General features: G+C 41.2%; 1 long non-coding RNA gene across 2 annotated transcripts; it reads left to right on the forward strand.

The window, feature by feature from the left end:
• Nucleotides 1-27640, forward strand: LOC138116918 (uncharacterized). Of its 2 annotated transcripts, none has more exons than XR_011154399.1 (3): nucleotides 1-706; nucleotides 25556-25621; nucleotides 26753-27640. It is a non-coding gene; the product is annotated as an uncharacterized lncRNA (long non-coding RNA). The 2 variants fall into 2 exon arrangements; XR_011154400.1 differs by having other exon boundaries at nucleotides 27151-27640.

A 27640-nucleotide genomic window follows, 5' to 3' on the forward strand; every position in this document is an offset into this window, starting at 1 on the left:
TGAGCCAAAACTATGTTAACTGATGGGTGTAACATGGTCTGTAGTCTTTAGACACAAGATGCCACCATTTTAACTTATAAAATGTGGAGCAACTTGACACCTCAGCTCAGTCCCTCTCTATGATGTTCTCTAGCCACAGGGGCCAATGCTGAGCTGAGGCTAATGTGAACAGTAGTAATTGCCTGCAAGACATAAAGAGTTTTTAGAGATAGACCCATTAGCAGATGAGGCAGTGACTGTATGCTGCCAGGAATGCCTTTTGACCTTCAGAAGATTTGCCCTGGCTATTTTGTAAAAGCTGAGGATCAGCTGCTATGAATCTATCAGAACAAGGGAAGTTTAATTTCCCGTTGAGGTGGGCCACATGAGAAACCTGGATGTGAGAGAGAAGGACTCATTTCCCCTGCCATAGTACTGGCAATCTACACTCCTGGCTGCTTCACCATGTTGCATTTTCTTTAAGCTTGGAAAAAGGTTTTAGCCCTGGGCAACAACTGAGAGTGTGACCTTAGGACAAGAAGTTGTAGTAAATGCACCTGGATTGAGCTGGGATCCATAGAGGAGTGAAATCCCATCTTCCTGCCTGAGGTTCTCCAGCAGGAATAAGTGAAGCAACTGGCTGCAATAATGTTTTATTTTGGAGGATAGATATTCAGAAGTCTGCACCCGAGCTGATTTAGTGAAGAGTTGAGGAATGCATTTCCAGGTACTCTGGTTTTCTGCTTGGCTGTTCTATCAAAACAGGTTTGGGTATTGATTTCCAGTCTTAGTGCAGCTGAAGTTTCTTTGGGAAAGATTCACAAAAACACCCAAAAAAGGGGGGTTGCAGTTTGAATTTGAGCCCAAAGCTTTTCATTATGTACCCAACCCAGGGCCTCCATAATACCCCAAACTCCTACAAGTCTTTCTTACGTGAAGGACTTATTGGCAACAGAAAGTTTGGCATTAGTTCAGCTTTCTCTAAAACCTGTGGGACTTCCGAATGCTTTGTCTACTGTTTCCCTACATCCGAGCCCAAACTCTGGGACAGTAAAAGGGTTTTGTTTTCATACTTGCTAACAGACAAGTCACAGGCAACTAGAACAAACTGATACTTCAGTGGAAAGAAATAGGGTGTGTTCCATCGTCAGCCCAGGACTAAAAACAGGTCATTAATCAAAATGGAATCTTACATTTTAGAAAAAATCCTTACGAGACCATCACACCCTTTTATGTACAAGGATTAATAATAATAATCAAGGAAATCCCTGTTATTTTGAATGTAGGATCCATTTTTTTAAGTTCTTAAAGGAATGAAACCTATTATTGCTTGGGGTTTGCCTGTTTTTGCATCCCTGAGCCCTTTAAGCATTAACAAAATTTATGTTGAAGTTCTAAAACTGAGCTATTGTAAATAATTCTAGAGTAACAATTTGCAGTGCTGTACAGGTAAATTTCTAATCCTTACTTGAACCAGAAGCAAACTGTTCCTTAATTCAACCTTCATCTGAACTAAGCTGGGGAAGGAGTGAGATGAGCCTTAGGTATGTGGTGGGTTGGGTTCTCCACAGCATCTGCTTTATGGAAACAAGCTTGGTTTTATTCCCTTTCTCCCTCTGGGCCCCTTTGTAGAAGAAGCTCCTGCTCCTCAGTTGACTTCCAGCATCTAATAGTTTCCTGGAATAGTGCAGGTATTATTCCATGTCTGTAATGAACTTGTGCTTTTCAGCTGAATCACAGCAATTGAGTTTGTCCTGTGAGCTTGCCCCAACTGCAAAACTCCTAGGTACCATGGTTTAGTGACAGGCTGCAGTGATTGCAATCCCTCACCCCTATCCATGGGCAGGCTGTTGAATTCTGCCTCTTTATTTAGCCTCTTTTCAGTAATACAAAGGCGTTGGAATGGGCTGCCCAGGGAGGTGGTGAAGGCACTGTCCCTGGAGGTGTTTACAAAAAGACTGCATGTGGCATTCAGTGCCATGGTTTGGTTGATAAGGTGGTTTTAGGTCATAGGTTGGACGTGATGATCTCAAAGATCTTTTCCAACCTTGTTAATTCTGTGATTCTCTGATTCTGTGATCTCATCAGCATATGTGTCCTCTCCAAAGCATAGGAGCATAGCAAATATTCCTGCAGTGTTCCAGGAGGAAAACTGAGGTACAGGACACAAAGGGACCTGATTAAGATCATAAAGGCGGTCAAACCCAGAGCTGTAAATTGCTAAATGCCTCAGGCACTGGCCCTTCCTCCTATTGAAAGAACCTGTGGCCTTCTTGGGGGACTGTTATTGTGCAAAACCAAAGCTGAGACACAGCTTAATTCAGCAGCTCTTCATTGGCTGGGCTATCTGTTCCCACTCCCCACTTGTGCCTCTCCCTCCTTGTTCTAACACCACTGCTCCTTTGCCCTCCCTCCTACACACGATTGTATCTGGCCTGAATACAGGTGTTCTGGAAGCAATTACAGCTTCAGTGGAAGGAGAATATGATGCATGGCAGCTCATTAGTTGTTTGCCATTATTATGGGAATGACTCCTTGTTTCCCTTCTGACCTCACCTATTGTCTAGGAAATGAATGGATATAGGAGTGAGAAAATTTGTTTTGGCAATGGGATTTGTATTTTCCAGGGCTTGGTAATATTGAATTCTACCCAGAAATACAAATCAGAATAATTAACCAAACAAATGCACAAAAGACCTTATCATTCACTATTTTGGTGGCAACTATACTAACTCAAAGTCATTATTTAAAATTCACTGTGCAAGTTTATTAGAAAAGTTACTCTTTCATACATTAAAAAAAATAACATTTCCACAGGAAATGGGAGAAAAAGCAAGTTATCACTGTCAGAAGTTCTTCTAAGACATATCCAAACTCTAGATATTCATCATGAGTAATGGGAAAGTTAATACTGTAGGAATAAATTAGCCACAGAATTTTAATGGCTTTATTGTGTGACAGTTTCTAAAGCCCAACCAAATATCAGCTAGGAAATTCAAATGTGAGAGATATGCTCTTAAATCTTACAGTTGCAGATTTTTTTTTTTTAAGTCCTTTCTTATGATGTAAGGGTCATTTAAAATATTCTACCATGAATATACAGCTTACTTATGGGTAGAACATTTCACCATTCTTACCCAGCCACAAGCCAGCTTAATCTTTCATCTTTTCACAGAGGAACAGCAGATACATAAGTATATTTTAGGGGAAAAAAAATAGTTGAGAGAGAGGGAGAATGTGTCAGTCTTTGAATATCTCTGTGCACAGGACTTGAGCTGACACATCGGTCCACAGTTGTTAAACCTCCTGACTTTGGGCATAGCTGCTTGCACTGGAGGTGTTAAGAGAGTGGGGCACTGCTCTCTTTCATGTCATTTTCATCTGGGTTTTTTTTGCCCTGGCCAGTGCAGCTCTGTATTTCACATTTCATTATCATAAAAATATGGTTGCAAAGCCCCTCATCAGAATCGCAATTGTATTTGCCCTGGCCAAGGCCACAGCTGCGTGATGGCCTTGGGTTAGAAACTGGGTCAGGTACCAGAGGGCTGCCCCAACAGGAGGACACGGCTGTAGGAAAAAAGACCTGAGCAAAACCTCCCTCAGAATATGAAAAGTCACATCTCAGAAACCTGGTCGAGGGGAGGGTGTACCCACCTTAAGGTCCCTTCCAGCCCAAACCCTTCTGTGATTCCATGATTTCACAACCTGACTGTGGAGAACAGGCTGGGCAGCCCCAGCTCTGTGACAGGGCCAGGCTAAGGGTGAGCTCAGGGATATCCTTGTCCCACTGAACTCAAGTTGTCACTGATTGCATCAGCATTAAGATTTCACCCTCCATCCTTAAATTCTTTCTTCCCCATTTACATTCACAACCTTTTCTCTATGCAACAGTCATGGCTTTTAGGCAGATAAATATCTTACATGCTTCTCAAGGGTGTCATACGCTATTTAGTATTTTCCCTCTAGTATTAGCACCTGTTAAGCATGGAAATAAAGTGATTAGTCTTACATGTTTGGCTTCAAAAATTGATTTTAGGATACATCTCCTTATCATTGGTAGATTTGCCCACTCAAAACAATGATATTCTCTTCAATGATAAATTTTCTCAGTCTTGAAAAGTAGGAATTGCATTGGGAAATTTTCTGGGTGTCCCTTTCTTGCGGAATTTTCCATACCTATCCAACAATTTATGACAAAGCTGTCTGATATTACTTAGCCACAGAGGAAATTTGTCTCTGCAGATCTAGACACTACTTAAGAGAAAAAGTCCTTGTGATGCAGGGGGGAAAAATTAACATCTGAAAATTGAGTGTTCTTTTAATAAGCAGAAGGTTGTTTTGTTCGGGTGTTTTACATCTGAAAATAACCTGGTATTTTAATCAAGATGCTCAGGTTGGATAAAAAGTATCACTCAACCTGAACCAGGGGATCCTTTCTGCCCTCCTGCATCCAGAAGGTGCTTTGGGCTTGATGTATCTTCAAGTTTGGGCTCCTTAAGGAGGAATATCTCTCAAACAAACCACTCTGTATACACCACAAACATCTGATTCTTACGCTGCTTCTTTACATGCCTTTGAAATCCTGTATATTATGCATGAATTCTTGGTTCATCATGTATCTTGAGATCTCTTTGTATTTCATTGTTTGTCTTCAATTTTGTATCTTGCTTATGTAAAATTCATTAAGCCTTTGTAAATACGAGGAAAAAACCTGTTCCTTTTGCTTTCTCCCTTGGGATGCTAGAAGGTTACCTTGCCTCATGCTCATCTGCAGTCTCTTTCTTGGGTTTAGCTTTTAATGTGTGCAGTACTCCAAGAAAGAGGTAATCTGGGGTGTTATCCTAGGCTTAGCCTCAATGTGAAACAAATGGTTCCTTTTGAATTGATGGAACTGGATCTTCTAACACTAGAACAAAATATTCTTGTATTACCTTGCCTTGGCCAGGTTATGACCATAAAATTACCTGCTTTTTGCTGAATGGGCCTCTCAGAGGAGGAGCAAACAGCTTGCAGTGGGTCATTCTGGGGCTCTGACGCATCACCTAATTCTCCTTCTGAGGTCCCTTGTCAGCTGTTCACTGATAGAGTGTGGGCTGGAAATTTGCTCTCTTTTAAATCAAGAATGGAGGAGGGATGGAATGTTGTGAGAATGACCCACATCCAGGTATTAAATTCCCTACTTTTTTCCTGCTTTAAGTCAAAATAGGATTTTGGTAAATCTAAGAAATCCTGCTGGCCATGCCTTATTAAAAACTAGTGCTGCATTGTCTCATGCCTGCCATGCAGTAGGTCTTTGGTCTCCTGGGAGCTGCAATCCACTGACATTTATTAGAGCAGCTTTGGACACGTTCAACTTTAAGCTGAACCCAGCACTGACAAGCCACTAGATCAAAGAAGCCACAGTCAGCTCCACAATACCTTTTTTCCCCCTCACACTACAGTTAACAACATCAGATCAGGAAATCCCCTGAGCTGCAAATAGCTGGAAGCTGGAAAAGCACTCAGGGGAAAGATCATGAGAATGGTTTGTTCCTGCTCCTCCTTAGGCATCTGTTTATGGCCAGTGTTGCTGTGGGTCTCTGAGACACCAGTGTAAATGCATTCCTAAAAGATGACAAAAGCATTCCTGAGAAGGCAAAGGGGCAGAGCAGAAGGAAGGGAGACGGGGGGCTGCTGGTGTAGTGGTACCTGTATAGCAGAGGAGATGGGGGCAGAGGTTGTCATCTCAGAGAATTTGGGATCACCTCTTGCAGGCAGCAGTCCCTCCCCATGGAAGAGCAGGAGGCGTGTAGCCTGACCCGCCTCACTCTGCTGGTGGCCATCACTTTGCTCTTTTCCTTCTTTTTAGTCAGGGAAAGGGTCCCTCCCATCAGTGCAGTTGATGCAGGCAGCTGATGCACAGGGGGAAACCAGGGGGTGTGTGCAGCTGCAGGCAGGGACTGTGCCGTGCCGAGGGGAAGCCGTGTTCCTGTCAGGATGCTGCTATCTCAGGCAATGCAGGTGAGATGGATGGAGCCAGTACAGCTGTTCTTGTGTTAGACACTGCACAGAGCTTAGTAAGGAAAGAAAAATCCAAATAAATAAGAATTATTCTGTACTACTAGGAGTGTTCTACAGAAATAGAGATATTTTCTTAGTAGTTATTTTTGTCCTCATTTGGAGGATAAAAGAAACATTTTCTCCTGAGGGCTGTTTAAATCTGGGGAAGCCAAACCTGTTCGCTGAGAGATTCCTCACAATGATCAATGTCTGGTTCCAAAAATTGGTCAACATGAGCTCCTAAATCCCATGTACCACACCCTGTGTAGCCACACCGTCCAGCTGCAGCCCTAGGGAGAACAGCTTCTGTGCATCACAGTTTGGGGATGCAGCAAAGATAATAAGATGCTGAGAGGTGCCAATTTTCCACTTTTCAGGAGGCCTCAAAGAGATTCAGTAGCACCAAGGTAACAAGAGCTCCTAGAAAGCTCTGGTGAAATTGTCTTGAGTGCAGACCCTGGAATGGCCTGGGTGGGTGGCACATGGGAATAGCCTTCCTGAGGTCCAGCTGCTCTGGGAGCAATGGGAGTGAGCTGTTTGTCACCTCTGTCCCACCCTTCCCTGGAGCCCAACACATCCAGGGTGCTGCAAGGGCATTCCATAATAAAACATCAGCTCAAGGCATTGGCTCTGTGCCTGGCACCCAGCCTGCTCCAGAAAAGATGTGAACTTTTTGTGCAGTGGCAAAGGAAAAATTGGGGGTTTTAAGCTTTTTAAATCTTTTTTTGTAATTCTTCCCGCTAAGTAAAGAGGGATTAAAATAAAACACCAGACCAGAATGCACAAATGAAAATACTGCTTTATTTTAGGAAGGGAGATTTTGGGAATGCTGACTCAGCTACTGGAATCAGCGCTTCCCTGATTGCCCTCAGTTGGAGACCAAAATTTAAGTGAGATACAACAAAATGAAGGGTGCAGATGAGTTTGCTAACCAGTGGGTAGGGGGTGCACCTGCAAGAGGAAAGGTGGTTCAGTGGAAGCAATTATTAATAATAGTTATTAACAATTAACTCTTTCAGTCTATTGAACCCTAAAAGACAGAGGTATAAAGTAATAGCAATCAAGTGTTATTAAACATGCCAAGTGTCTTAAGAGATAATCATATACAATCAAGCTTCAATAAGATGAAATAAAATTTACTTATGATTAGATCCAAGTCAAAACAGATGCAAAAGGAGCGAGTAAACTCAGCAGAAAAAAGTCCTCAGGGCATCTACTTATATAGAAATATAATGGAGTTTACTAAATAAGTCAGTTGACTAAAAAGTGATAAAAGCTGGTCTCTGAGGAAGCAGTCAGGTTGTATGTTCTTTGGGAAATGTCATTATTTATCTATCTAACACCATTTCAAAGCTTGTAGTTATAAGATTGCCGGGGAGCCATCAACCTGAAAGGAAAAAACAATAGCTGTTGAAGAACTTCCTGAGAAACAGCTTTTAAGCCTGGAAAGCTAAGAAGAGATGGGTTTAATGACAAATCAAGTTAAGGAAGAAAATAATGAAACAGAATTCCAATGTAGGCAGAATGCTGTTTCAACATTTAAAAACAGTTATAAAGAAGAGCCGCAGAAAACATTTCAGCTTTATACTTTGTTCAAAAGATGTCAGCACATAAATTAGGAGCCCTAGTCTATCATGACAGGATATTGGATCACTAGCACAGAAAAAGCAAGCACTAGTAATATTTTCTGCTTAATAAAGAGGGTGAATAGAGAAGGATCTGTTGATCAGTAACTTTTAGGCAACTTTAGATAGGTGTCTGTACAGGTATGCAGCCAGCTATCATGGGAGCTGATCCAGGCTTTTTGTAGCTTTGAGCTGAAATGGAAGAGAAAATGGAACTGAATCCTGGCTTCTTTAACCTCTTTTCCCAACTGATTAAGAAAATATAATATATTTCTCCCTAGAAAGTCTATCTCAGTGTGAACTCTTTTGCACAGTGTCATTACTTGGATGATGATGCAAAAACAGAAGAGAGGCAATATGTGATATTGTAATTCGTCAACCAAAGCCTTCAGTTCTGACCTAATATTGCTGACATATTGGACAGATTTAAAATATTGGGGTTTGGGGAATCAATTTTCCAGTGGAGTGCTGGAGTAAGCTGCCAGCTCCCTGTGAGCTGATGTGACAGTGTCCAAAATCACTGTCACCTGCTGCCATCCCTCCCCAGCATCCTCCAATCCTGCAGCAGAATCAAACTGGCTTTGCACTGCCTGCTGCTGCTGCTTTATGCAAAACCCTTACAGACCATAAACCTCATAACAAGAACAGACAAAACAGATTTGTACACTGAGGAAAAAGCCCTGGAGGTCTGGCTGTGCCTGCTGGTGACACTTGCCCTAACTGGAAACTGCATTTCTATTGATTAATCACGGAGGAGCAAGGAGGCAGAGTGCTAATATATCCTTAGGGCATTGATTAAAGGAATCAATGCTGTCACATATTTATGCCAGATTTTCTTTCTTGGCACACCTCTTATTTTATGGTTCAGTGGTTACACAAGAGCCTGGTGAGACTGCTTCTCCCAACACCCACTGCTGAGCAGGATTTTGCCTGGGTTCATGTGGTTTCACGGGTTTTAGCAGCAGTGAGTTCAGTCAAGCTCAGCTCCTTGCTCTCCCAGTTTGTAGGGAATTTATCCCAAACCATTTCTTCCACACCAAGAAATACATTAACCTTAGTCAGCAAGTAAAACACCGTTAGAGACGACAGGTTGTCTTGTTCCTTACTCTTTGCCACGAAACAAGCAGCATGAAAACACATTCAGGCTGATACATTTTTCAGGCCTTTTACAATATGTATGCAGCTGGTTCACTTGACAGAACTATCCAAGTATTATAAAGCATCCGAACATCACATCTTTATCTCCATCCTGGACTAGCAGGCAAAAATATTTTTATTCCCCACCAGAGAAGTGGAGCATTTTTTTTCAGGTACATCCTCTACAGGCATTCTCTCCTACTCTGAATTTTCTTTAGGTGATTCACAACTGTGGAATAAATGGCTAGTTCATAGCACTGACCATTATTCACGTGAGAAATGCAGATGCAGACGACCTGGTTTCACAGAATATTTTGTTTCTTTTTCCACAGAAACTAAAACTCATGGGTTTCATACCTATGAACGTAGTTCTTCATCAGGGGATTTCAGGTAAGAGACAATGTTTACTGGAGAGTTTGGTAGGAACTGCACCACACCTGATGCTTTGCTTTTCTTGAGATTCCCTTGATAGCCAGATGAACTGAACCAGACAGACAATGTACAATAGCACCATCTGGTGACTCCCAAAAATCTCACTGTTGCCCCAATTCCCAAAGGAAAAAAAAAAGAAAAATAAAGATATACATACTTGTAAAAAGGAGAAGGATTCGGTAAGAAATCATTTTAAGTTACAGAGCCAGTCATCTCCATATGTGTGCAACTTTCATGCTGCATGAAGTGATAACAGCAAAAAGATATGGTTCATAGAGGACTTAGGGAATCTGGTTTTAGCTAAAAACTGTGTGATTTTCCATCCCTAGTCAAGCAAATTCTAGCATTTAAAGAAATATTCAAAAGTCAATCCAAGTCCCAGGAAAACCATACTTGGTTACTGTTTAATAACCAAGCATTTTGCACCTGTGCAACTCAGATGGGATCCTCCTTCTGCTTTCATTTTGTCTTGGTTGGGCTGAAGATTGTGTCCTGTAGAGGAATCTGCAGCCTCTGGGTGGAAGGGGATGATCTGGGAACGTTGTTCTGGGGGTTCTCTGGGAGACAGTGCTGCAATCATAAATATTGGTGAAATAATTACAGAATTATCTTCTTTCTGAACATCAGCAGGGATGATATCCTCAGAGGATTTACTAGAATTCTTAAATTCTTTAGCTTCATTTATTCCTTGCTGGCGCCACGCAGTCTCTGAGCTGAATTTTGTAAACACCCACCCCAGTTTTCTGCTATGAATGTGATGTGATTAGAGACAACATCCAGGCAACAAAGCTGATGCTTGGGTAAATCTATCTCCTGAAAGAAGAAAAGAAAGGTTTCTGTAAGAGCACAGGAGAAGCATGGAAAAGTCAAGGAGCTTCCTTACATGGTTGTGTGCTTGGTTATCACTTAGAAATGAATTGCAGGAGAAATACTGAAGAAAAAGGTTCAACTTGCTGTGGCTACAGCTGTGTTTATTTTTTCTAAAAACAAGCTGGAGTAGTTGAGCACAATAAAATTTTCTGCAGCGTTAAAGCCAAAGGAGAAGGCTTGGGAATTTAAGTATCAGTCCTGGACCTGATGAGAAGTCACTGGAGAGTGACGCTAGTAATTACAAGGTCATTGTACATCTCAGGGGTCTAAATGATACCCTTAATGCATTTTTGTGCTGTGCATGGATCCCAAAAGATTTCCATTACTCCCTTCATGTCAGCTACGATGTGTGTTTGGTGCTGGGCCATGAATTCCTCACTGACAGCACCACGTGATTTTACATTGGCTTGAAACAGTCTTTTCAGGTGCTCTTTTTATATTCAGTTTGTTGAAGGATGCATATGAAGGGACAATCTTGCTGCAGATTTTCCATTTAGGTATGTCTCAAAGCAGTGAAGAAACCATTTTGAGCTGTCTTCTGTGGCTAAGAATAAATTATTGTCCTTTTGATTTATTATATATGTACCTAGTATTGCAATGACCTGCAGCCAGCAGGAGCTCAGACTTTTACTATAACATAATGTGCATTACTTTTCTCTATTCATGAAGAGTGAACAATCTGCTCCTTTTCTATATGTATATGTATATTCATATTTTTTTAGTGAGGATAGAAATTGGAAATATCCAGAGAATGGAATAGGAAACTATTGACTGAATGCCAAACATCTTTCCAAATCAAAATAAAGAACTAATAATCCATGCTGTGCCTGTCAGCTGTAGCCAGGTTAATGGTTTGATGATAAAAATAAACAAGCTGTTTCAGAAATTGGCTGTAGCACACTATGGAACTTATAATGCTCCACTTGTGATTGGCCTTTCCTGCTGATTTTTCCATTTTTTGGGGCAGCAGAGTTTTTTTCCATGTTGTTTGCCACGTGAAATATGAATTCCAGAGACTGGCCATGGCTTAGCTCACTCTGTACAGCTGACAGATATGTGTGTGTGTGTGTGAAAGAAGCTTTGCACATCATTACATCCTCAAGGGCTTGAGCCATCCAAATCCTTTGGGCTGTGCCGGTTCCCTTTTCTAGGGAAAAGCCGACAGAAAATGCTCGTGCAGACGGAGGAGATTTCTTCAAGGAGAGAGTGCATTGTTTTTGTTCCATAGTGTCATCCTCTGGTGAGCTCTTAACTTCTTGTCTGGGATCCATGAAACATCATTTTGACTACAGAGAGCCATTTCAGGATGATTTATTGGACCAAAACCATCAGCACTGGCAGAGGAGTACGTTCTGGTTACCATTTTCTCTCTGGTCCCATGTGTGCTGCTATCCCTCATGTTCTTCTGCTCAATACACAGGGGGATGAGTACGTGGGTGAAAATATGTATTATTTATTTGTTACGCTGAGAGTGAGGTCTGACACAGATGATTTGCAGTGTTTCCCACATCTTACTGTAGGGAATGTGCACAGAGAGAGAAGGGGCATTATTTAGTTCTCTGTAACAAGTGGTAAGGTGTGAGGAGAAAGTACAGCAAGTCCTTGTGAATACAAAGCACCAGCCCCTCACTTCCTTTCTTTCCCAAGACACATTCCCAGTGTCACGTTACCACCTGGGATGTTGGAACAGGGATTCACAGCCAGCAGATTACTGCTCCTCACATGCAGGGTACAAGGCAGTGCTGCAGTGGCAGCTTCTGCTGCCATTTTAATCTTTTCTTTTTATTAGAAGTCTTTTGGAAATCCCCTCCTGACTCAGATTGCTTCTTTAGACACTTAACTATTTAAACAGGCACTCCACTTGTTTTGTTCCCTCCACTTGTGGACCTCATTGTATTTCCTGTCATCTTTAAGTGGCATATTGATGTCCTTGGAAATCCTAACCATGCTTATGACTGGGAGGGGACAATGCCTTGTTCTGATGATTCATGGAAGGTGTTAACATCTACAATCAAAAATAGGGCCCTCAACTAATACATGTTCCAGCTCATTTTAGTTTTGCAGTCTTCAAATTTTAAGTAGCTTTTGCTAGATATTTTCTAAAAAAAACATAAATTTAAATGTTGGGGCAGGGGGGAGAAGTGAAAAAACAGAAATCAGTTTATTCTTGGTATAGTTTTCTAGTCATATCCTAAATCTTTAAAAATGAGGATTTCTCTGTGTCCGGAGATGGAACCCTGTCACACACTGAGTTTCTCAGGCTTGTAAGCTATTCACTGAAAGTCAAAAGTTTATTGAAGGGGAGCTGCAATGTAAAGTTTTTTCCTCTGAAGTATTATTAACATTTGACAGACACTGATAGATGTTACTAAAACATCTTGGAAGGCAAAGGGATAATTATAATTCAGCCAGCAATTCCACTGATTTTGCTTTTTGATATATCCCCTCATAAAAATAATATCCCTTAGATGGATTTTTTTTCCAGAATAGAATGCTGTATCTGAAAAAGGGAAGGAAAATATTTCCTGCAGTATTTTCTCATTGATGAAAAGCTTCTAAGAAGGAGAAGGTCACTGCACTAGGATGCAATGAAATAATTAATATGAAATAATTAATACCTAAGACACAATAGAGAAGAAATAATGGCTGGGTTCTGCCTGAAATACCCAGTGCTGACTTATGGATTCTTTTCCTCATATAAACAGGAAAATTTTAAAGTTAATTTTTGAGGAAATCCCCAGTAGGTTTAAAATTGTTCCTTATAAAAGCTATTAAGTAAAAAAAAATTGATCTCTCTTTCTCCCTTGTATAACATCCTTTTCTTACTCTCAGTTCTGCTGATGACTTTGGGCAGCTAAAGTTTTTATACAGACTGTTCTGAAACTCTTTTTGCATGAGCATTTCCCTCAGCTTCAATCCCTGCTCTCTTTCTCCTGAATTATTCAGCAGCACAGATAACTTATTGGCATGAATCTGTCACCTTTGTCAGGAGTTTATCTACCTCTTTTCTCAGATAATCCCCTATGACTAGCTAATCTTTCCTTTTGACTTACATCCCATGAACCTTTGAACCCTTATTTTTTTTGTTGTTGCTACAGCCCTACCGCTTCAAGCTCTGATGAGAGTCTTATATTTATTTCAAGGACCAAAACTGTTCATAAAATGTTAATGGTGTCTATCTTATTTCCCCATAATGCTAAAATAACTGTGATGTTCTGTGGGCTTGTCGACCCCAAGAAACCAGTGCACAGCAAAGCGAGGGATGAATGTACAGCTCTACATTCCTCTCACAGATGTTTTAAGGGCACACTGAGTAGAGGATGAGTTCTTACACTATTAAACGTGGACTAAGCCACCGTGAACTTAAATGTTCACAGGGCTTTAGAAAGTAGCAACTAGGGCAGAGAAAAATCCGTAACAGCTCCCTACCTCCTGTAGCAGAGAAGTCCTGTATTCCTAAGCAGCTTCTTCCCTGTCTCTAAGAGGGATTTTCTTGTGGTTAGAGTAGCGAGGAACAGAGCTGTGTTCAGGTGCTCCGTGCATCTCCTGTTGGGTAGACATCAAAGCACTCCATATAAAATGGTTGAAAATTTTCTTTCAAATTAGTGCTTCTTTAAACTGGAAGCTTGGCTTGCAGAAAACTAATGTGCATATTAATTAATTCATTCTTCCACTTGCTTTGAAAAAGCTTTTCTTGTGAGGGCAGAAAAGGAAAAGACATGCAGGAATATTTTCATTGTTTTTTGTTGTTACCCAAAACACTGAGGATTTTAGCTGCAGCTCAAAATTTCCCATGAGAATAGTGTCAAAATTTAAATATTTTTCATTTTTGGCTGTATTTTTAATTTAAAGGTCACATTTTCCAAACAGCTCAAGCTTTACCATCTCTCTGCCTCAGTTCTCTGTCTGTCATTTGGGATTGTAGTTCTTTTCTATCTTTCTTTTTCTCCAGTCTATTTAGATTATAAAATACCTCTTACTGTGTGTTGATCCAGTGCTGAGCAGAATGGGATCCTGAACTTGGCTGGGATACAAAGTTGCTACTATAATGCAAATCAATACTAATAAATGAGCATCAACCAACTTTCCTTTTCACCTTTTACATTTCACATGTTTCAGTCAATATGCTCTTGAAATTATTGCTGGACTTTCTCTACTCTTATATATCGATTTATCACCTAAAATCATCTTTAAGCCCACACCATGATCGATGTCTCCTAAGAGTACAGCCTCATAATTATTTTCTGTCCCCTGCTGCATCACCTAATACTTCCCTTCTAAAAAGTGTATCACCCATTTACTTGCACATAAACCTAATTAATTTTGTCAAATTATTTTTAATTTGCTGGCTTTGCTCCATCACATTTGTTGCCCTTCCTCCCTGATGCTAATAAATTCATTCTCTTCTCAAAATACACCTGCTACCAAGTTTACACATGTAATATGAAAAGCAGTCCCTAAATCATCCTTGATGGGACCAATCCCATTGCCTCAGCCACCCTTTCAAAACATTGCCGGTGACTTATTCCTTATCACTCAGCAGCCTTTTCGGGAGCCAAACGAACATCTTTCCCCACTTACCAGGTACACTGACTTTGTACATTAACCTTCTGTGTGGTGTGGCTTTTAAATTTGCATAATTTATATCATCTACTTCACCTCTGTCTGCTGATTTGCTCTCGTGCTCAGCAATGTCACACGCATCGCTCGGGGGAGCGCAGGGGGAGAGGGGCTGTCCTCGCTGGGTTCAGCTGCACAGCCCCAGGGGTGCCCTGTGGGGCAGCCCTGAGTTCCACCTGCACACAGCAAAGGGGAAGGACAGCGCTGCACCTCCTTATTAGAGAAAACAAACCAAAAAGATCCTGAATAGGAGTACCAAATATATAGGGAAGGGTTTGCTTTCCCTTGTCTTCAGAGAGGGAGGGAAGGGGAGGGTTAACAGTGCTGTGATGGATTAAATGAAAGAAAGCAAGATGTGACACAAACCATGTTCTGAAGTTGAGCAGACTTTCAAATGGAGTATTTTAAAGGTAATTTGAGAGGAATTTCTTCGTTGCACTAGCTGCACATTTGTCAAGATGCCACAGCAGGTTGACCTTCCCATGCTGCTGAAGAGATCTGCACTAGAAGGGCCTGATATCTCATGAGCTCATCCAATATCTCAGGCAGTTCTTGAGAGTGACAAGCCTTTTCTTGCAGCCATAAAACTAAGCTTGAGCATCTTTATTCTTTGGTGCTATCAGGTCTGGCCTTCTACGCTTCTTCCAGCAGAAGTAGAGAGTTTTCACAAGGGAAAACTGGAACAAAGATAGGTAGTAATCTTTCTAAAAGAGAGAATCAATTAATAAAGTCTCCTGGATTTGCTCCAGGTCCAGCTTTGCAGGAGTGTCTTTGGAAGCACTGCCATCTATGAGCAGTCAGGACTCCCCAGGCAGCACAAGATCATTCAGTGTGTGAATTATAGATTTCAGCCTCGAGAGTATAAATGATGGTCGGGAACAAGAGGGCAGATACAGAGTTGTAATCATTCCAGCTTGAAAGTTAACTCAGCACTATATTGCTTCATTACAGTGCAGGAAATCAGCAAAGAGATCTGATTCATCCTTGATGGAAGTTCCTTCACATGCCCTGGTTGTTAAAACAGACTTCCTCTAGCACCTTCATGCTGTTTCAACAACAAACATTTGAACAGCTCCCACAGCACACAGGCTTCAGGAAAGCCAAGGGATCTATATAATGAACTCATTCTTAGAAACAGGTGGGCTAAGACAAAATGCCCCAACACACCAGAAAAATACACTTACCTAATCAGTTCATCAACCTTTATTAATAAACTGATATGGTGCTAGATCATAATGCAGAAGGCAACATTTGGTCTGAATTTAGTGATTGATAACTTTTTAGTGGCAACTATTAAAATGCAACTAGCTGGATATAGTTGTTCCTGCCTGGAACAAGGTAGAAGTCATTCCAATAGCAGTATGAAAATTTCTGAAATGTAATACACCATGAACACCTGCACAGAAATTTGCAAGATCAGAGCAAAATCTGCATGCACAGTAAATACAAATCACAAGCAAAATAAATATTCTGATAGATCAGTAGACAAGGGGACAGGCTCACCACTCACCCCTAGGAAAGGACTGATATGTGTGTGGATCTAGATGTACTACATAGATATACCTAAGAATGTATTAAAAGGACCATTTAGTTCCTGTAAATCTGGAAGTGTAGTCAACTATGAGGGGTAATTGTAGTCTACTGACCTGTAGCCCCTGCAGCTACTCACAGAAGCACAGAGCTGATTATTTCTCAGAAATGCTCTCTGGGGTTGTAAAATGTATTTTGCTTAACACAGTGATGGTGGAGCTTGGGGTCATGGGGAGATTGAATAGTGGGCTCTGAAATGAGAAGGGCTCTCAGAGCTTCTACTCTGTATGTCCAGAACCCAGATCAGTATTTTCTCTCAGTGTGTTTCTGCCCTACTGTCAAACTGAAGCCTCTACTCACACACCCATGTGCACACACACACACAAACCAGCTCACTCTAAAAATCCCTTTATACACTGGCTCTCCCTCTTAATAATCCCTCCCCTTTGTGAAGAGTCTCACATTGGGATAATCTCATTATGGGGTATCTCCTTGACAGGTTAATCTTCTCAGTTACCTCCTGAAGATTTTGTCGTCTTTTAATCTGGAATACAATCGGATAACATCTACAGATCAATATCTTCTTTGTAGTCATGTTCCAAAGGCTATGAGAGCTGTTCTTCCATGCAGTTCAAATGCCTCATTAAAGATTTCTCACACTGTAAAACCCTTCCAGAGATATCATGCCTTCATTCACTACACACTCAGTATAATGTTCCTTAATTCACTCGAGTGTTTTAATGTCTGTCACAGTGACTGTTCCTTCCTTAAAGTCAATATATTTCCTTAAAATAAACTTAACAGCTCCTACACATTTTCAACAAGTAGTATATTAATTTGAACAAGCTTTAAGTGAATCATATCAGAACATTTCTTATGATGCTCTGTCATATTTACTGCACATTTCAACATGAATATGGTATCTTCTCATTTGTTAACTTTATGTCTCTGGTGACAGTAGCTTAAAATGATCTGTTGAACTCTGATTTTCTCTTTTTGCCTACACTTCTCAGCATAATTACTTTTCATCATTTTATTGACTTTTTTTCCTCTAGTAGAATGCTTCACATATATTAAGATCTTTGAGATTATATTAAGAAAAGATTGTGTGGTTACCTGTTGAATATTCTTGGCTTTGTGCATATTTTTAATCAAAAAGATTTCTCATGCACTCTCAGATTTTTTTTTTTCTAAACAGCTTTATAAGGGAATTATATGGGCCAGGAGTTCATAACCATTACCATTCCCAAATGCTGGTTTCTCTATTGATTAATTCTACTCACCAAAAAGCAGTGAATAAATGAACTAGATATTTCCTTCTATGGCAAATATAATGACAGAAAGAAAGAATAGATAATGTTAGAAAGACAAATGGAATAAACTTTCCAAAGATATATAAAGAATTAAGACTAGCAGTGAATGAGCATTTCACTCAGAAAGGAGAAAAAAACCCAAATAATCATTTGGCATTTCACTCTTTGGTAAGCTTCAGTGATTAAGAGTCTGAAAATATACCTGGTCTCAATTTACACAGCAAGGTGTTTATTAGTTTGTCAGATCTCACATAGGCAGAAGCTAATTTGCTCATAGGGTATGCTGTAATTATATCACTGAGTAGTTGTTTTAAGGGACCCAGTTTTAATTTCTTCCTCTTTGATATAGTCATTTAATTACAACACAGCACGATTGATTAATTACAAGTACAATATTTTTTCCTGAGAATTCACCTACAAAGTAGAGTAGGGTATTAGAAAGTACATGGCAAAGAGCTGCAGGATTTGGTTTGTGAGGCCAACAGAGCATATACAGAATATAGACCTGGTTTTTAGGTAGAAATAGAGCACATTCTGCACAGGTGAGATGATTCCATGTTAACTTCCCCACTTCCATCTTTATTTAATACATGGGGGGGTGGGAATCTTCAGTGTCTCTGTTTGCCCATTTGTCAGAGCTCTCCTAATGGCCCTGACCCACAACTCAGTGAATTCCATGAAAAGATTTCTATTGACGTTGGCAGCCTTTGGGCTTGGCTGGTTACAAGCTCATCTTTCTTCCTGATCTGCGAGTTACCTCGAGCCTTTGAGGGCAGTTCAGAATGGTGATAATTGAATCGGCATGGACTCCTCACCTCTGCTCCCTGCCTGGGTGATGCTGGCCTTGCCCAGAGAGCTGCCAGCAATCAGAACCTGTCAGATGACACCCAGATTGCCTTGTTACCTTTCTCTCAGTTATTTTCCCAGTAAACACAGAGGTTAGAGACAGGCTAACAGCCAGTGAGACAGTTGGTGTCGGCAGAAAGCTGGTTCAGTGAGGGTCTAAATAGTCAGCTAAGCACAGGAGAGACAACAGGATACAGGCATTTCAACACCAACACAGAACCTGGCTTTTGGGAGCCCTCAGGAATCCACTCAGCCCTGTGTTAGGTCAGAGTCTGCCAGTAAGAAGAGCAGGTCAGCCTGTGTGCAGCCTTGCACTAATGCTCCAGGATTTCTGGGCATCTCAGCTGGTGGTGGATCCTGAAATGCACTCCAGGCACTGAAGAGACCATTCCATCTGTCCAACCACACAAGACTCTTCTTGAGGACATGGATCACAGTCAGAGTAATTGGATTGCATGAGCAGGACTCCAGGACACATTCACGGTCATACTGAGAGGGAGACACAGCTCCATGTCCTCTCCTCCTGTGCACCTGTGGAAGGAGGAGGATGTGGAGGGGCAGTCTTGATCTCAAACACCTGAATTCTGACAGAGATCCTTTCAGGTCTCAGTATCCTATTGAGGATCTCAGCTTTCAAGCCCTACTTTCTCAAGCAATTTACTGCAATGATCAGTAAAACAATATAGGAATGTTCTTTACCTCACCATGAAAAGGTTGAGCTTTCAATCTAATGAAATTTAATTACAGCATTAACAGTGAACAGATACTGATTTTAATTCAGAACACCAGAGTCATAGGGAGCATCTCAGAAATTAACTCTGTCCTAACTTACCCTGCTTTATGTTGAGGATTTTCTCTGTAGACAAGAGGGAAATATTCTAGCACTAAATTCACAGGGAAAATGCTGCTTTGACATATGCTGAACAGTGCACCCAGCAGGGTTCAAACAGCCTGACATTCAAAATTAATGCTACAAATATGACCCTAAAACCATCTGGACTTCTAAAGTAGCGGGTGATTAACTTTTACAGTGTCAACCTATTCATTCTTACATCAGCATAGTTAGTACACAACATAAGATATGAGTAAATATCACATGGACAAGCACAATGCTCATTGTTGGCTTCAAAGAAATAAACTTTTTGATGAGCTGCAAAACATTAAAAAAGCCACCTACACATTGCCCACACATACCCATGGCAACAAACATGCATCGACATTGAGCGGAAAAAAGCTGAACCTATCAAAGTTTTAATATTCATCGTCTGAGGCTAGTGTGATTGCATTTGCATGTCTTTGCTGCTTTTTTTTCCCCCCAAGGACAAAATGGGGGGGAGGGGGAAGAGTAGAAATGAAACAGAAAGTGCTTTGAAGCTTCTGAATGGTTTTGATCATATGTCCAAAACGAATCAACAGTTACTTAGCGCAAGTGTGAGCCTGTTATAGGACATTGCTTATGCCCTCAGAAAATAAATCAAGATGGACATTAATCAATATGTGAATGTGCACAGAAAAGCAACTGGTGGCACTGCAGCTCTGCCTGTTACCTTCTAGGACAAGTGATCTACCACCAAATGGACAAAAAGTGTGATAAATTTAATGCAATTAAGATTCTTTTTCACTTTCTTGAAAGAGGAAGGTCTTTGCTATTCATATATCTTTTCTTTTTCAGTGGTAAACCAAAACATCTGGTAAATGATTAAATTGCTATAAAACATAGTATACATTCCTTTCCATACATGTGTATTGACATTCTTTTCCTGGCATGGGCTCAGATTTACTTCTTGGATGCAGTATGGTTTATATTTCCTTCTGCTTTTTTCATCCTATTTGCCTGGCATTTACCCAACACTCTGGACCTTCTCTTCAAATTGTTTTTGCAGCAGCAGAAAGGGGCTTGACTTCCAAGAAGCCCAACCCTCCCTGCAAAACACCAAACGATTTCTGCTCAGTGAGATGAGAAAATCCAATATCCTGCAGAACCTGTCAGTGTGAATGGGTCTCAGGGCAACATGCAGAGGGTTATGAGCTTTTGTTGTTGTGTGGTTTTTCTTTTGTAATAGGTTGTGAAATGGGTCTTGACATTGTTTCAGCTGTGACATTGTAGCTTGAATTGGAACCACTGGCCTATGAGATTCTTCATTAATGTCAGCTTGACAACATCCCTTCCCTGCTCTCCCTGCACAATTTTATGAACTTGCCCACCCTGTTTGAGAGAAGACACAATGTGCAGATGTAGGCAATAAAAGTGATTAGCAGTGTGGAGAGGCTTCTGCTGAAAGGGAGACAGGAACAGAACAGACCACGTAACGTGGAGGCAAGAGAAACCCCTTGGAAAGGACAGAGGGAGACAAAGTCAGGGGGATAGGAAAAAATGCATCTGTTACTAATATTTGCCCTCTCACTTAATGAAGTCACAATCAATTGATCTGAAAGGTGACAAATTAAAAGCTGATACAAAATAAAAGAAAGCACAGCATGATCCATAGCGGCACTAACCAAAATGAAATATCACTGAGGACAAAAGCTAAATTCAATCCAAAACCAGATTAGATATGCAAATAATGTGAAAGTGGATAGTTACACTGCAGAGAAACACAATTGATTTTATTCATATCAAGTCAAAATTACTGTGATATAGGTGATAAGTCAACTGCCACTAATAAGGTTTAGAAGAATTTTCCCCAGGATCATTTTCCTTTGGACTAGGCAGACTAAAGAGCCAATAACTTCTGTGTTCTTCCAGCAATTACAGCCAGGCTTTTCACTGTAGATATATGGTTATGTCGGAGGGTGGAACAAAGTTTGCATATATACTCTATATCCAAGACAATGTCTGGAAACAAATAGGCCGTGCACAGTGGAACCAATGAAGCTCCGTGCAACTGCCTTAAATCACAGCTGCTGTGTGAATTCCCTTTTAATACCACTTTTTTTTCATCAAGTACAAAAGGATTTTTAATGTCTGTTTCTCTGAAGAGCTAAACATCTCAGGGAGAATATTCTTGACCACTGGTAAGCCTTGTCTCAATGGGAATATTAGTTGTCTATTCTCCCTGTTTACCTATAGAAAACTTACAGGATCTTAACAGCTATCAGATTAGCCAATGGGTATAAAATGGATATAAAAATATTTAAAAGAGACCAATAACTCAAAATGCACACAGAACATACTGTAATTGCATAAGCACTACAGTGAGAAATCAGGACAGAAACATTTATATGGGAAGTGCACTCCAGCCCAGCCGCTTACCTCCCCCACACTCCCCCAAAAAATCATTCAGGAACAGCAGATTGCAAAGAGCAATCACACCAGCCACAGGTTGGCAATCACATCTTCTCCAAACAGCAATCATGGCTCATACTGATGGACAACAACATGTGAGAAACTGTCATTTTGATATTTAAAATCTGTGGTGTGTAAAACACTGTCAGTCTCAGCTGGTGGGATCCGAATTACTGGCAAAGAAACTACAGAAATAACAGGATCTGAAATGGACCCTACAAGTCAAAATGTTTCTTTTTTTTGCAACTTTTCAACATTATTTGTCTATGCTGCAGACTGTACAACTCATTTATTTACCTGACACTGTATTTCAGTGAGTAACATTTGCTCTCAGGACTTGAAAATTGTATTTTTTCTTCCAACCTCTTCTTACCAAGTATTGAGGACAAAAAGCTGTAATCTTGCCCTAGGGTCTAAGAGCTGAAAGCAAAGTGGTCTGAGGCCACTTGTATGGAGAGAAAGGCTGTGTTAGCAGCATCCCCCCTGTCCTGTCCCTATATATAGCCCTGCTGTAATGGTGGTAATGCGACCGGTGATGCTGGAGTGGGATTAAGGGCCTGACCCAGTCGAACTTTATGGTTTCCCAGCTGACAGTGAGAAATTACTTCCTGTGTTCCCAGTGCCAAAGAATGACTTAACTGGAAAAATTGGATTTTCTTTTCTTTTTCTTTTTTTTTGAAGACAGACAGAAGGAGAGAGTCCTGATGGTTTTATGAGAAGAACAGAACAGCAAAAATCGTAATGGACTGTCCAGAACAAAATGTCCATGGGATGAATGAGGCCCTTAAAACATCATGGTTCGGGCTGACATACTGCCAGGCCTTTGAGCAGTTTCAGGACTTTGCTTTCAATTTGAACTTTAAATCAATCACCCCATTGATTTCAAAATTGAATTTCAGAGCATGGGGGACAATGTACCCTTTTGATTTCAGAGAGGTTGGGTTTTTTTTTTAAGTGCATAGATAACTTGAGAGACCAAAAGCTCTTCCCTCCAATGACACATGCAGTAGGCTTTCCTTCTGGAAACTGAGGTGCAATGCTGACAATGAGAAGACCAGTAAATTGATTGTGTTCTACTGTACAATACTCAGAAGAAAGAAACCTGGTGATTATACAGAGAATGGGAAAGAAAGTCCCAGAAATTGCCATGAAACAAAACAAAAATATTAAAAAACCAGGTGGAGACAACATCAAAAGATGCATCACATTGTTACAACAGCCCACATTCTGTTATCCTCATCTTCTCAGAGAAGTGTGGGAGAGCTGAACTGCTATGTCCAGTGATGGAGGAGCTGCAGTCATTACATGGATTGACAAAAGCCTGATTCAGCAAATTGCAGATTTAGAATGGGCTAAGGGAAACACAATGCACTGAGGAAAAGGTGTGACACCTACTCATTCCAGCTGGAGTTCCTCCATTCATCTCCACAGCCTTTGGAACAGGAACTAAGTGTGCTTCTGCACAGTCCTCTCTAAAACAGGTATAAAGCCATCTATCAGGGGACATTGTTTGCCATATTTCATTGCGAAGACTTTCGTTATTTTTGAAGCCAAAAGTGGGGGATTTTGGGCAACAAACACAGAGGAGGACTCAGAGAACCTGCACCTTTTGTCTGATTTTGGTGTTGGTTAATGATGATGCAACCCAGCTGATGGGAGCCTCAGCACTGCTTTCAGTGCAGCAGCAGCAGCAGCACAGCCCCCATGATCCAGGATAGGAGCCCATTCCCTCTGCTCCTTCCTCGTGCCACACTACACCAGCTGTGGGCAGTGCCAAGGGAAACCAGCCTCTGGCTTCTCTGCCAGGACAAGAACATCTAAGAGATGTGCCAGTCATGCTGCAAAACCACAGCTGAAACTTCTGCAAAAGTGCCAGCTACAACTGTTGTTGCTTTTGTTTGCATGTTATTGCCACTAAGTCACTGTCCTTCAGCTGCCACAAACTTGAGCTGATTTGAGTCTCCTTTAGAGAAATTAGCAGGAATTCAAACTGTATTTTCGTGCTACAATCAAAAAATCTATCTGGGTGGCTTTACAGGGCCATAGTTTGGTGGTTTTAGTTTTATTTCTTGGAGATCTACTGACACAGCCCTGTCCTGAGCAGAGCTGGTTTGTAGTAATTCGTGAGTTTCAGGCAAATGTTCAGCATTTCAGTGATGAAGAGCTTTGCTGCTATTGGAGGGAAAGCTGATCTGGAGTGCAGACCCATCTGTTCCTTAATAACGTTTAGAGGCAATATTCCATTTCTACCTGGAAGGCAAGCCTGGAGACAGAAAATAATCATTTTTTATGAGATATTTAGATAACTATCAGAGACTCCTGCTTCTTACAATCAGCGGTATCTGCTACTGCTATTCCTCATGCTTTAGTGGTTTGGACTTGTGACAGAAAATTCATCTTTGGGAGGATACATCTGTGAGTGCCACAGCATCTAAGATTGATCAACTTCTGTTATTGCTTTGCTGTGTTCAGTTCTTTTTCTGGATGTATATCTAGTCATAGAGATAGGCGGTCAATTTCTCCTTTTTTTTTTTAGACCACTGATTACTTCCTGCTCTTAAGGCATAAAAAGATGATGATAATTTACAAGGACTTTGGACACAACCCCAGAATTTGTATTGGAGAAGATGGTGGAGTGTCTGCAAGCATTCACTGGAGGTCCCCTAGAAGAAAAGTGGGCTGCCAACTCTGCAGAGTTTTTGCATAGTAAATCCAAATTCTCAGGTTCTAAATAAGTATGAAACTCATTCCACTGAATGACAGGGATGGAAAAGTAATCACTGCCAGAAAGGGAAAAGATAAAATCCCGTTGCTCTGTGGTGCCTTTCACGAGAGGATTTTACTCATGTTAATGAGGCCCTGAAACATAATAGCAGAATCAAATTTCTTATGGAGGGTGGATTCAGGTTTTCCAGAGATGTGTGGCGGAAAGTCAGAGTGCTGAGGGCAAAAGTGGAGCTTGGGTAACAGTTTGGCAGCCCAGACCTGTGGTCTTTTAAACTAGCCATTAAATCACCATGATTTAAGGGAAGGAAAAGAGCAGCTTCCTGGGGCTCCATGGCAATGCTGTGCATTCCAGCCTCCCCTCTGCTCTGAGGACTGGGCAAAAGGAGTGGGGAAAGGATCATGACTGGTCAACCTCACTCCAATTAATCTTCTGCAGAGGCTGAGAAGTCTGACTCATTTTAGGATCTCTGCTCCACAGCACATCAGGAGCAGGCAGCACCATCCAGGACAGTCACCAGAATTAACACTGGAAATTAACCCCAGTCACCAGAATTAACACACACGAGAAAGATATCCTGGGCTGGATGGGCTGAGGTTTTGTGAGGTCCTTCTGGCACAAATCAGTGCCAAAGGGGATGGAGGCTCCTGAGAGCTCCAGTCCTCTGCCATCCTCTGAGCTGGGCTGATTTGTTTCCAGCAACGTCTTCATTTCAGGAAGATATATTAACAGTTTATTTGATTTTCCCTTTCCCAAAGCACAGTTAGCTGGGGGACACTGCAAAGTGAAATCGCTCGTGCCAGTATCTCCTCTGCCTGCAGATTTCACTCACGCAGTTCATTCTTCTCTCCCTTCTCCTCCTCCTCCCCAGCTGACAGTGCCAGGATGCCCTTGCTGCACTCTACAAACAGTATGAGCCTAATTATGGAATTTTTTTTTCAGACTGGATCTTAGTGAGTTTAAGTGGAAAACAAAATATTTAGTTTCTACAAATTAATGAAGACAACAGAGCACACATCCGTTGTATGTCAATTAGCAACATATGGTGAAAGGCTTGCAAAATAATCAAATGATCTAACAATAAAGAAATGAAATAATGTAGTGATTTCTCCCTCTCAGTAGCTAAATATGTTACATGATGTTTCCTTCACAGATTTTCCAAGCAGATTGTGGAACACCTGCAAGCACATAGGTATTGCTTTACCAGGGTGAGCAGCAGGTAGGTTTTCTCTATCAACCATTGTAGTTTGATTTCTTTTGGACAATTAGGATTGTATTTTTAAAAAAATAAAGATGTCAGACAGCTTGAAGGCTTTTGGTGGGGTTTTTATTAGGTTTTTTGTTGGTTTTGTTAGTTTTGGTTGGTTGGGGTTTTTTCTAAAAAAAATGATAGAGAAGACAGTAGAACAGTTTTCTTAAAAACTTAAACCTTTCCACCTATTTTTTTCTGTGCACCAACTAAGCATAGGGGTTTTGTGTGCACAGGAGCAGCAAAGGGAAATGGGAAGGAGCTGGGATGTACTTGCCTGTTGCAGCCCCTCTGCTCTTGCAAGCAAGCTCTGCTTCCCAGGAAATGTGCACATCTTTCATATTCGCACATCTGAACCCGGCTCATGAGCCCAAAAGAGGCAAACTTTTCCACTAACACTTCTGAAAATCTGGCCATTTATTTAAATGGGAAATATAAATTAGGACTTGTATTGAGATCTGGCTTTAAAGCCTGGCATAGCTTTGTTACATGAAACCTTTATGAGGCTCATGCTATGAGCTATCTGCAGAAAAATCTCCCTATTACTACAGATAGCTCTGCTCCTTGTAGATAATATATGTACATCCTCAGATCCTGATTTTCTAAGGTTATAAATCCAGCACTCCGAAGCACAGCAGCAAAACCAGTACTTGAAAACACACTTTACTGTTGATGATGATGAAAAATTGTACTCACTGTTTTCAGCAGCAGAACTGCTGCTTGATCCAGTAAGCCCAGATGCCTAAATTGTAAAGTGAGTTTATTTGCCTGAAGAAAAACCTGCCGTTTGATGCCAAAGGACTGAGCAGAAGGACAGATGGGGATTACTGGGCCACAGAGATCAGGAGAAAGAGAAGAAAACTGGAGTAGAAAAGAACAATGGGGGTGCAAATGGCCATTTTTAGCTGTATTTTTGTGACAGCTCATGGCACGGGGATAAACAGTGGGGAGGTGTCACCACGTAGTGCACAAAACCACAAAGCACGAAAGTTTTACATCTAAACTTTTCAAGGTCTTAAAAGGAAATAAAATGTAGTAGGGAGGGGCATCATTGTAATAAATAAAGCTAAAGGTGTCTATTTCCCCCCCACACTCACCCAGAACTGCACATCTCACCCTGCCTCTCCTCTCAAGCCATATCCACAGCTGGCACATCAGGTCCATCCTCTGTCCTTGAACTGAATCCCATTTGGCAGGGACAAGACAGGAGTTTGGAGGAACCCAGGGTATTCCCAGAAGCATGCCAGAGGGATGGAAAGCAGAAGAGGAAGCACAGTGCAGGAAAACAATAGAATGACTCAGCATCCTGAAAAAGCATTAGATTATAAAAATAATGAAGTGATAGACCAACTGTCTTTCTTTGGAGTCAGTCATAAGAAGCTGTGGGATGAAGCTGATCTTAAACGGAGTGGAAAATACTAACAACTTTACCTATGACTTCTATAAAATGGACATTATCCATTAAATGGGCATTATCTCCTCTTTTTTCATATTCATAGACAGATTCTGAGGTGAAGCAGAGCAAGTGCTGGGAGAAAAAAGATCCAACCACTGAGGTATAATGAGGTTCAGACCTTAAGTTCCAGAGGAGACAGGAAGTGTGGAACCAGAGGAATGGCCCTGAAAGGAGAGGTGGAGGAGAAGGAGTGGTGCCACAAAGCCTCTGACCTGGGCTCCAGGGACAGCCACCACCAGGCAGCTCCACCTGGGCAGGAAAGTTCCGCATCTGTGAGCAGAAGGGACTTCAGGATTGATGGCGCCATGACCAGGGTCTCTGTGGCACCAGTGAGCTGTTTCTGGTGCACAGAAATCCATCACAGAGCTGCTCCTAAGTGGAAAAAAAAGCCAGCCAGCCATCCCTGCTGCTCAAGGTCAAGTCCAGACAGGGAATATAATGCTGTCCTTGACTACACAGCAGAAGGAAAAATTACTTTGGTGCCTTGTCACAGAGTTCAACTGTTTCCAATCAGTAATCACAGTGCAAAATCA

The sequence above is a fragment of the Aphelocoma coerulescens genome, chromosome 11 (assembly GCF_041296385.1).
Source record: "Aphelocoma coerulescens isolate FSJ_1873_10779 chromosome 11, UR_Acoe_1.0, whole genome shotgun sequence".
Taxonomy (NCBI): Eukaryota; Metazoa; Chordata; class Aves; order Passeriformes; family Corvidae; genus Aphelocoma; species Aphelocoma coerulescens.